We start from the raw sequence: 13,183 nt of genomic DNA, 5'->3' as shown, positions 1-13,183 counted from the left end.
TATCATAACTTTCATATTATACATATTATTAACCACAGTAGATATAAGAATTATATTCATTATTATTTTCTCTTTGAATCATTGTTATCTGATCTCTTCAAGCTTCTGTTTACAAATTTTTGAACAGAAGCTAATCTTTTTTCTGTTTTATCAGAGTATTCTTATAGTTATCTTCTAAATTCTCTTCTAATATAACATGATTAATGCAGACAGATGCTGATTCATTCTTTGAATAAGAAGATACATAGACTAATTAACAGTTAAAAGCAATGTTTCTCAATCAGTTACAGTTAATACATACTTCTTATTAATATTGATCAGTGACTTCTTTAGAAGTGATCTCAGAGACTTAGAAGTCTATTCAGATAGCAGAGACTCTTGCTTATATATAGATATTTAAGTCTACTCAGTTCATAGCATCTGTATCATTGTTATTATTTCTCAGTGCAGATGTGTGAGTGACTGAGTTATTTCTCAGTGCAGATGTATAAGTGTAATATCTTCTATCACTGTTCTGTATACTCTTGAGCTTAGTAAGATGATTATTCAATATCTGAAGCTGTGTGTAGAAATCTTTATAAGTCTGATCTTCATCTATACTTACAAGAGTCTGTAAGAGTTTGAAAGTTAATGTTCTCTTAAGCATACTAATCTTTATTCAATTCTCTCAAGATTGATCACCTGCTTCTAGAATCTTGATGTCAAAGTCAGAGATGAATATTGTAAGAGAAATGTTTCTCTGTCAGATACTCTGTAATCAATCTAACACTTTCTATTATATAACAGTGTCTTAAAACAGAATATCAAGATGTTTGATAATATTGTCAGATGTTCATAACACTGATTTATATACTTTCATCTATAAATGAAACTTCTGTTTCACACAATTCTTTAATTGTTCATTGATATATTAATCTTGATTAATTAATAAACTGATGACATCTTCATCTACACTCAGTTTCATGAGCATTTTCATTCTCTATGATGAGTAGAGAGTGAGATTAAAAGTATTGAAATATACAGAAGTATTTAAGTGTTCTTTCAGTGCTTTTATATTCAATTCTATTGATATTGAAATTGTCTGTACAGAGGTTTCTTATTGAGATAATTGTTGAATTTCTTCATATTGATGTTATTAAGTTGCATGCATATCAGCTATTTATTATTATAGTAATTTTAACATTGCTCAGAGTCACTGTAATACTGCATCTATACTCATATTCAAGAGTTCTTCTATATCATTGTTAGACATAATTATATCAATCATTGAATATATGATATCTGTGAAATCAGAAGAAGTGTAATTATATAAATATCTTATACATCTGTAGTGTCAGAACTCTCAGATCTTTCACTGACATTCTCTTTATAAAATCTTATTACAGAGTCAGAGTAACTGATGAGTAAGCTTCTATCAGAGAACTCAGTGTCTGCTTTAACTGATTATTTCTCTTTCTTATATATTATTATGTGTTTGAATATCTCTTGATGAATAATTATTTCTAATGAGAAGATAATACATGAATAATCATTTCTAATAAGAAGATGATGAATGTTTTTCTAGTGTAAGAGATCTATGTTAAATAGATTGATATAATATCTATAGATCTTATATAACAAAGAGAAAAACATTAGAGAAGGAAAAGAAAGAGAAAGTATGAGAATTAGTAATTAAAGTGAATATTTATACACATATGTGATGATGTACACAGTGAGGCTTCAGAGTGAAAGAATCTATACATGTTTATAATAACTGAGAATCAGTGATTGAGAATGACTTGTCTTATTTATATAGATCTAGAAGATGACTGAAGTGTTATAAAGATCAAAAGATAAAACAAGATATTCAAAAATATCATACTTGATATTATGGTTCGGAAGAACGTACGACCGTCGGATAATAACACGGCCGCTTCCGAACTTGCTTACGAGTGTAAAGAGGCCATAGCGGCCACTAATTAATTTAGCATATAATATATAAGAAGTCAGTGTACATCTGTAATTATATACTGACTAAAGCAATCTTTGAATCATATCTGATAGCATGTCTAAAAATCAGTGAGAATCGCAGACTTCTTCAGAGTATGATAATATTATCTATGAAGTGATTTATAGTTATCATGCCAGTGTGATTAGACTGACCGTGTGACCGTGTATGGAATCAGGACCAGATTTTTTAATAGTCTCATTATCAATTCAACTGATCTCATTACACAGTTTTAACATTAGATAGTGATTTCATACTGTCTCAGTGAAACTTACTGTCTACTCTTGTCACATTTTTCAAATGAGATCATGATTTTCACTTCTCAATTTAAATTATTTTTATTGCTTTAAATGACTTTAAATCTCATTTGAGTGTTATCAAAAAGTGTTACTTTTTAAAAAATTAAAAATAGTCTAAAAGAAACCTTAAAATGTCTAAAAATAGTAACTTTATGCTAAGAATAAGACTAAATGAAATCAAATGAAATCACTTTCTTATTTTTTTCAAGTCATGATTTCATTTTAAGATCTGATATATAGTCACTTTACATGTTTTTTTGATAGTCAGTCCCAGCGGGATTCACATCAAGAAATGTATGAGATCAGATCAAATGAGATCAAACGTGAAATTCATGATCTCAGCAGCCAGTCTAAGTGTGATTCTAGAATATCTTAAAAGATAGTGTATAAAGAGCAGTAAGTGAAAGAGTATTTAATTAATACTGCTTCACTTATTGAAGAAAAACTCCACACTCAGATGAATGTTATATACATGAATGAATGAGATGTGAGAAAAGAGATGAAAGTGATGAATTAGATTCAAAGAAGACTGCTCTTAACTTAGAGAGATAAAAGAGAGAAGTGATCATTATCAGAGTTATATAATAACAACAGAAATTATATAATGATATAGTAATATAATGATATAGTAATATAATAATATAGTGATATAATAATAGACATCATACAATTAATGAGAAATCATTGAAATGAATATCTTCTCTAGCTAATATAAACAACACTCTTCTCTGCTATCTGAACTGAAAGATATACAGAATCTCTCAGAGAGTTTACTTAAAGCAGTAAGAAAAGCAGCTGAAACTACTGAACTGAAATTGAAGCTCTGTATATATACAAGAATTCTAAATGAGATTAAGACCTTGTGTACATAGTAATAGATCAAGACAGAAGTTAAACAATAATTAATATTCACTGCAGATTAAGCATTCACTATAAAGAGCTTCATCAACACAATTATCATTATCAATAAGAATAGAGAAAACCAGATCTTAAGTCTGTAGCAGAAGATTAAATATTTATACAGATAGATAACTACACTGAATCTGAAGATCTTATTATAATTATTCACAATCTCTTTAAAAGTATACACATTATCAGAGATTACTGTGCAGAATGAGAATCTGAGTATGAAATATATTAAGTCAGAAGATCTGCTGAAGTTATCAAGCTTTAATAATAACTGAAAAAATAATGCTGTAATCAACTGACTAAGTCAGATGTGATTATATTATTAAATTGAATATGAACTTACAGACAGACAGTTAACAGAATTTTAACAAGTCTTAAGATCTGCTGTATTTCTATATAGAAATGTAAAGTTATTATAAATAACTGATAAAAAGATAAATCTCACAGATTTAAAGTGATATTCATTTTCATAAATATAAAATGAGTTTTTCAAATGAATCTTGCACAACTTTAAGAAAGTGAATGTGTGAGATAAGTGTTATAAATACTTCACTGAGTGTAGATAAGTGAGTAATCTTATATTATACTTCACACACTTCAGCTTATACTATCTTATATTAAATGAAGAGCTTTTAATATCTTTCTGTTTACAGATCTTCATTCATGATCTTATACTTGAGTTGAGAGTGAAATGAAAATGCTTAATCTCATAATGAGATATGATGAAAGAAGTATATAATATTCTCATTATATAAGAATAAGTGAGTCAATTGTAACAGAAAATACTGCAATTGAGTATATCTCAGTGAAGAATGAATAATCAGACTTCTATGACACAAGTTATATATCTGAATATGATGAATCTAGATCTGAATATCATTGCTAAAGCACTGAATTCTCTGAAAAAGAGATTCTCTGAGTGAAAATCTTGATATTACAAGTATTGAGCTTACTTTAACTGCGGATGTTAAAATCATGATATAAAAGATTACACACAGTATACACAGTCAAGAGAAGTAAGAGAGTTAAAAAACTAACAGAATCAGTGAGCTCAGAGACACTTGCTAATATTCTATAAAAAGTCTTCAAAGTGAAAGAGATATCTGTATTAGAAGACTCTCTGAATTCTGTGAAGATTAAGAGAAAGCAGGCTTCTGACTGAGATGCAGATGAGAATGAAGTGAATACTCATCTTAATATCTTGAGATCTGAAATGTTAATATATAAGAGACACTTGAATAAGAATTGAGAGATAGCTATAAAAGTGTTAGCAGACATAGAAGTTTCTATACAATATATTAATAATTATATAATCTGAAGACTGAAAGAAATCTGCTGAGTGAAGAATCTCTGATATATAAGATTATCTGATAATTAATAGTTAATATCATCTGCAAGAGTAAGAGTTCTCTTGCACTTCAGAGAATGATCTTGTTATATTTAAGTATAAGAGCTGCAGAATGTGAAATATAATCTTATTCTTAAACTTAATTGATTTCAAAGATTCAATCTGCAGATTCAATGACATACATGTTATATACAGTTAACTGATAGAAAGAAAACAGTTCATACAATTCTATTAACTGATATGAGAAGAACATTTCATGTCTTTGATATAGAAGAGTTAAATCTGCTTATATATTAATAAGCAAAGAGAATGATTTACAAGACCTCATCTGAAAGCATTCTGTATATTATACAGAATTCAGAAGAGAAGAAAATCAAGATAAAGAATATATAGAAGAATAAGTATATGAAGAAGCTTCTGAAGAAGTATGAAAAGATCTTCTGAACAGATCTTTCACTGAAATTGCTACTGAAATGAGGATTTGTATATGAGATTGACACAGAGAATGCAAAACCAGTTAATCAGAATGCATACTCTCTATCACAAATGCATCTCAAAGAATAGAAGCATCAGATCATAAACCTTCTAGAATATAATCTTATATGATTCTCATCAAGTGCATGAGGCTTTTCAGTTCTACTTATAAAAAAGATAAATGAGAAGTAACAGATGTGTATTGATTATCAAGTACTTAACAAGCTTATAATCAAGAATGAATATTCATTATCACAGATTTAATAACAGTTGAATACAGTTAGAAATATCTGATATCTATTAAAGATTAATCTTCTCTCAGAATACTGACAGATCTGTTTAGATAAACTATCAGTTTCATGAATTACATTTAATATATAATGAGAGAAGTTTGAATTCCTGATAATATCATTCAGTCTGATAAATGTATCTGTCATCTTTTAAACAATGATGAATATAATTCTTCATAAACAGAATGAAATCTCATATCTTATATATCTTGATAATATTCTAGTCTTTTCAAACTTATATAATGAATATCTGAAGTATCTTGATAAAGTGTTTACAACTCTGACAGAGTATAAGCTCTATATCAAATCAACAAAGTATGTATTTAAAACAGAAGAGTTGAAGTTCATAGAATATATAGTAAATAATAACTGTATACATCTCATCTCAGAGAAATTGAATGTTATAGTGAATTAACTGTGACTGAGAAATATACATTATATACAACAGTTTCTTGAGTTGATCTCATATTACTATAAATTCATCAAGGATTTTATATAAATATCTATATCACTCTCAGATCTCTTAAGAGAAATAGATACAAATCTGTAAAAGAAGAAGTTTTATTCAATTATTTGAAATACTGTGTGTGAAGAGACTTTTCTCATACTGAGAGAATGTATAATAACATTTTCAGTGCTTATTCAATCAGATTATGATAAATCTTTCTACATTGAGATAAATACATCTGAATGAGCTATCAGAGGTACTCTTCTACAGATGAGCAAGAACAGCAAGCTGCATTTGATAATATATAATAGTAGAAAATTATCAGACACTGAGCTCAATTACTCAGTGTATAAAAAGAAATTGCTAGCAATCAAGCACACACTGATATTATGAAATAGATATATTAACAACAGATATATAATAACAGTGATCACAGATCATGAAAGTCTCATCTATCTATAATTAATGATAAAATCTTTCAAATACTTAGCATATTGAATCTCAGAGTTTCAAGTGTATAATCTTTATATTAAATACTGAAAGAAATTGAATACTGTGATATCTGATGCAATCAGTCACAGACCTGATTTCATAAGTGAGAATTCTGTGAATCAGATATAAGAGAAGTTCATATTAAACACACTGAGAGAGTGTAAGAAATCAGAATAAGTGAATATTATAACCTCTCACTTGAAGAATGATAAGATGTCAGATAACAAGTATCTTATGAAAGTAGTAGAAGAGATGCTTTCAAACTTTAAGCTGAGAAAATTGAAAAATGATGTTGTGCTTTATTATAATCTAGAATATATGAAAGCTCTCTATCTAGAACATTTATTTAGATATGACTTAGTAACTTACATGCATAAGAAATTCAGTCACTTAGAAAGCTCTGAACTCATAAGCATACTTAAATCAAGAGTATACTAACCAAGTATGACTGAGAATATTCAGACATATACTTACAAGTGCCTGAATTGCCAGGTCATAAAAGAATCTAAGAAAGAGTTAGAATGCAAGAAAGTGTAATATTAGATAAAGTGTATAATATAACTATTTAAATAATGAGAGATGAATTTTATAGACATATTACTGTGAACATCAAATGAAAATCAATGAATAATCACTGCTATTGATTATGCTACTAGCTAATCAGTTGTAAAAGCAGTTTCAGAGACAACAGAGAAGATGATGATAAAGTTTCTACATAATGAGATCTATATCAACTATGAAATACTGCATGAGATTCTAACTGATAATGATGCAAATCTCATAGAAGAAGTGATGAGGCATTTTATAAGCTAGTTATAGACAAGATATCATAGAACAACATTATATCATCTGCAGATAAATGAGAAGATGAAATACTTGAATGAAATCTTGAGTAACATGCTAATGAAATATCTAGTGAGTAAGTCTACAAGATTATGAGATGAATATCTCAGTCAGATGCTATTAGTCATATGAATTCAGCAGCATGCAGTCTTTAAGCATTCATCATTCTATCTGTTGTATGAATTGCATTCACACATTTCAGAGAATGTTTTGGAAAAGATGAGGAAGAAAGCAGCAGTTGCGGATGCAACAGTTACAGACACAGAACCAAGATTGAAAGAGATCAGCCACACATATATAAAAGCTAATGAGTTACTTCTGAACTGAGCAATTCAATCAAAAAGAATACAAGACTCACTAGTTAAGAAATTAAGTCTTAAGATGAGAATATAAGTTCTCATACACAATGAGAGTTCTGAGAAGTTTCAACCTAGATGGTTTAAATTATATAAAATACTTAAATCACATTCTCTGAGAACATATACATTGAAAGAATCAGAGAGACAGATCTTATATAACTTAATAAATGATTCATAACTTGTAAAAGCAAAGATATAAGATCTGAGTGAATTATAATTATTCACAGCATTATTATCAGTGTTGAAAAAGAAGAGACTTTTAATTGAAAAGTCTCACAAAGTAAGAGAAATCATAGATGCTTATGAATCAGATAATCTCACTTATTTCAATCTTTTCATAATTATAAGAAAAGAATGAGAAGAAATGAAGAAATCAGATAAATGTCACACTTTAATAAGTGATAAGACTGTAGTCAGTCATATAATAATATACTGTAGATGACAGATACAACATAGTAAAAAGTAATCTCAAAGCAGCAGACTTGTATATGAGTCAGATTACAGAAGAAAAAGAAATTCAAAGTTGAATTTAACTGTTTACATCAGTTTAATTACAGAGATCACAGAGAATGAACTATCTGAAACAGCTAGACTGACCGTGTGACCGTGTCTGGGACCAGAACCAGATTTTTTGATAGTTTCATTACCAATTCAACTGATCTGATTACATGGTTTTAACATTAGATAGTGGTTTCATACTGTCTCAGTGAGACTTACTGTCTACTCTTGTCACATTTTTCAAATGAGACCATGATTTTCACTTCTCAATTTAAATTATGTTTATTGCTTTAAATGACTTTAAATCTCATTTGAGTGTTATCAAAAAGTGTTACTTTTTAAAAAATTAAAAATAGTCTAAAAAAAACCTTAAAATGTCTAAAAATAGTAACTTTATGCCAAGAATGAGACTAAATAAGACTAAATGAGATCACTTTCTCATTTTTTTCAAGTCATGATTTCATTTTAAGATCTGATATATAGTCACTTTACATTTTTTTTTAATAGCCAGTCCCAGCGGGATTCACGCCAAGAAATGTATGAGATCAGACCAAATGAGACTAAATGTGAAATTCATAATCTCAGCGGCCAGTCTAGAAACAGCTGTGAATATGTGAAACTAAGTCATCTTAATCTCTGAGAACACTCAGAGATCAGATGAGATTAGTTTTAATAAGCTATTCACTGTAGTGATCTGAGTAAGTGAAGAGAGACAGTATAATACACAAGACAGAATCACAAGATGAAAGCTGCTGAACCTAGTCACTGAATACTGTATTATATAGAGATTGTGTAAGAGTAGTGACTAGCAGATAAAGAAAAAGTATAAGAAAAGAAAAGAGATAATGAATTAGTCATCAACTGTAAGAATTAACTGTAAAAGATAAATATTATTATACATACTTCATTCATTTTTATACATTATATGTTAATCTATTTTCAATGTCATATCATCTGAAAAATATCAAAAACAAAGAAAATCTTAAAACTTAAGATCTGTAAGAGATTTGAGAGCTGTAAGCTACTCTTATAACAATGCTGTGCATGCTTCTGATTTCTCTATCACTCTGTATATAACATTAATGTTATTTATCACAAGATTGACTGAAATATCAATATAGAAATGTGTATATGTATGTATAGAAAAATTAAAGAAGAGTGTAGAACTTACAGAATCAGAAGTTAGAGTAGAAGAGATAAAGATAGAAGAAATGAAAGAAGAAGAAGACACAGAACTAAATGAATGATGATAATAGTCACTCAGAGCTGAATACTTATAACTCAGTATGAATACAATCTTCTCTGTAGAGAAGAGAGAGAAAGTGATAAGAGAAGCTTAAGAGTGAAAGAGAGTAGTTTCAGCAGTGTTATTATCTTCAATTAAAATAATCTCTGACACTGAAGTAACTAAGAACTATTAATAATATACAAAACTGTAAAAGCAGAGATAATAATTACTGAATAAATACTCACTAATCTTAGAATTGTACATATAATTACAACATGTATGAGACTTCTCAGAAAGAGAGAGAGAAACATAGAGAAATATAAAAAGCAGAACACAGTGTGTGAATAGCTCATTCTTATAATAATATCTCAGATAAGATATACAAGTCTCATATCTGTAAGTGTAAAAAAGTACAACATCTATATTCTTATTTCTGAAAATATAGATATTCTTCATCTATATTATGAAGTCAGATAACAGATGCTAGAGAATAGACTAATACAGATCTATCATTCTGAAGAAATTTATCAGAGTAAATATTTTTATAATATTAATCTTTATAGTTATAAAAAGATTCTTGATATCTATGAATATCATGACTTTATATATAGTAAAACTTATAATGATTTCTTGTAAAAATAGGAAAATCAGTGTTAGAAAGAAAAGATGAAAAAGAAAAAGACTTATAATCTCAATACTATTGAGAGAGAGAGTGATTCTCTGATATAAATGAACAATTATCTCACTATGAATATTTAAAATAAATATAATAATTAATATCTATAACTGAGCTTCAGATAGTTGTATTGTATACAGTCTTCATACAATAAATTATTCTAGAAGTCAGTAAGAAAGACAGAAGTGTATATACTGATAAATATAATTTATTAAGTCTATACAATATCTTCTTGAAACAGAGAGAGCTGATAATAAAAGCAGAGATAATAAAACCAGAAGTAGCAGAAGTGAGAATTACAGGAACAGAGATAGTAGAAGTGAAAGAATCAGACACAGAGACAAGTGTAGAAGATTGAGAGAGAGCAGCAGAGAAAGAAGTAGTAGAAGAGATAGAAGAGAATATAGAAGATCTGATCACATATAATACAGATAATTTCTTTATTATCACATTCTCTAAGTTCTTGATCAATGATTCAACATTGAATTCACTATCATCAGTGAATATGAATCTGTTAATATATGAAGATTCTATATAAATAAAAACAAACATATAAGCATCTGCATTCATGTAAAATTGTGTCAGAAAACATGATCAGAAATCTGCTGAGAAGAAAAACAGTTGAGAGTGTATAAGAAGATGAAGAAGATGTGTTATTTATAATAATATATTCTGATAATTATTAGAAGATAAACAAGTTCTGATTATATTTCACAATGTATTACACTTACTATTAATAAACTGTCTGATATGAGCACTACAATGACACTTATTGTGAGAATGAGAAGTCATTGCCAGAAATGTGTACAATGTAATAGATGAATAGATAGAAAAGAGTTAAACAGAAGAAGAGATAGAAATCTCGAATAGAATAATGATGATATTTAATAATAACAATAATGAAGAAGATGATTGAAGAATGAGAAAAGTTAGTGAATGAGTGATATAATATAGTAAAAGTTTCTTTGTAAGAGTGTATACAGAATACTAGCTGAATCAGAGATAGATCACAAGATTGTGAATACTAGTAGCATGCTAATCTGCATGAAGCTAGGGTGAATATCATGATTATATGAGTATGACTGAATCTGATAAGAGAGAATGTGATTCAGAAGAATGTACAACTGTTGAATAATAACACAGCTACTTCTGAACTTGCTTACAAGTGTAAAGAGGTCATAGCAGCCACTAATTAATTTAGCATATAATATATAAGAAGCCGGCGTACACCTGTAATCGTACGCTGGCTAAAGCAACCTTTGAATCACAATATAAAAAGCTGTTTTTCAAACATTGTCTTTATTAACTCTGATTCTATGATAGATATTCTGTATATTAATCTTTGAGAATATCTCTACTTCAGATAATCAATCAATCATCTCATTAATTAATGATAATGAATAGTAATTCTTAACTGTCATCTTATTGAGACCTCTGTAGTCTACACATAGACATAGTCTATTATTCTTCTTAAGTATAAGAAGTATAGATACTTCTGTTAAACTCTTTGATTAATATATTCAGTTCTTTGATTGCACTTTCTCAAGATATTTATACAGAATATTCAATTTCTTTACAGATAAGTTGTAAAGAGATCTGTACAGTATTATTACACTGTTTTCAAGATAAATCTTATATCATATCTTGATATTAGAAAACTTCACTGCTTCTCTTTCTGAAAAGACATTCTTATAATCTGTAAAGAGACATTGTGTATATTTATCTTTAATAACAGATACTGCTGCTAATCTTGCAGTAAGAGTGATAACTTCTTCATCTATTTTCAAGTCTCAGTCATCTACTATACAGTATATTAACTCTATCTTTTTCTCAAGATTCTTTCAATGAAACTCTTCAGATTTCTCTATTACTGTCTCTTCATTACTGAGATAGTACTATTATATCTGAGTAACTCAGTTAATAAGAGAATTGTTTTCTCTCAATTATGAAAGATCTAGAATAATATTCTTATCTATAATATTAACTATATGAAGAAGTAGACTGCTCTTCTGAAAGATTTCTTCTAAGTCTGTGATCACATACTTTGCTTAAATTATGTTAAAATAGTGATATTTTATTTTATCAGTAAATTTTATATGATCTGATAAATCTATCTTCTTTTAACTCTTTATCAAAGAAAAGAAATAGAATATGAAGTTAATATTCACTCTGAAGTCAAGTAGATATCTCACTAATATCTTCTCATTCAGAGTATATATTATGATTGTAACATGAACTTGAAGATATGAGAATTATTAATTCTTCATTTCTTTCTCTTTTTTATCTTCTGTGAATATGTTTGTCAGAAGAGAAGTTAACTTTGAGAAGATATCTTCTCAGTTTCTTCTCTTCTTCAGCTTCTTATAATCACTGATATAATGATTATTAGCTTCACAGTTGAAACAGAGATTTTTATTAAATCTTTTTTAATATTTCTTTACAGTGAGTGAAGAATCAGAATACTTAAAATTCTTCTTTACTTTCTCTACACTAAAGTCATCACAGCACTGTTTAGATTCTGTTATTAATTACTTAGAAGAGATCTTATTAATCTTTTTCTCAGAGAATTAATTATTCAAATAGATCTGAGAAGTCAGATTGACAAGCTCAGTGTAATTAATTGATAAACTCTGATATTATAATATTATTATTTACATCTTATAAGTCAGCTTTGTAAGATAAAGCTGTATTTTTAATTGATTCAAATTATCAGTTAATTTCACTCAATATTCTTCAAATCTTGCATTGAAATTGAAAGAATTCTCATTATCTTATTAATATAATAAGTTGAATCACTATACTGCTGTAAAACTGCAGTTATAATAATCTTCAATTTAATTCAGTAGAAAGTTCTTGAATTCTTCTTAAGTTATAACAGTATTAATATGCTTAAGCTTTCTCTTCTTAATAACTCAAGTAGTCACAGAGATGTCTTCAAGAAGATTGACAGTGTATATTACTTATATCTTATGAGTATTATACTGGCTCAGATTAAGATGAAATTTTTATTCAAGAATATAAGTAAAGCTGTGAAATTCAGATAATATGTTTCTCTTATATCTCAGAGAATCTCTGATCTTAATCTCTCTATCTTTATAATAGATGTAGATGTGTAGAAGCCGCAGTGATAACAGAGTAATTAGAGAGCTTATATTAAAATATACAGCAGATTCAGAAATCTTGAATTTCTGCTGAGATAGAGATATACACACTCTAGAAAATGATATAGTGTTTCTCTCAGAGAGTGAAATCAGATCAGTCTCAGTGTGAGTACATGAGATTATATCAGTCTATTAGAGCTTGACTAATTCAAACTTATAATTAGATTGAGT

Source organism: Blastomyces dermatitidis (assembly GCF_000003525.1).
Source record: "Blastomyces dermatitidis ER-3 genomic scaffold supercont1.6, whole genome shotgun sequence".
Classification (NCBI taxonomy): domain Eukaryota; kingdom Fungi; phylum Ascomycota; class Eurotiomycetes; order Onygenales; family Ajellomycetaceae; genus Blastomyces; species Blastomyces dermatitidis.
Note: the sequence above shows the minus strand (reverse complement) of the source record.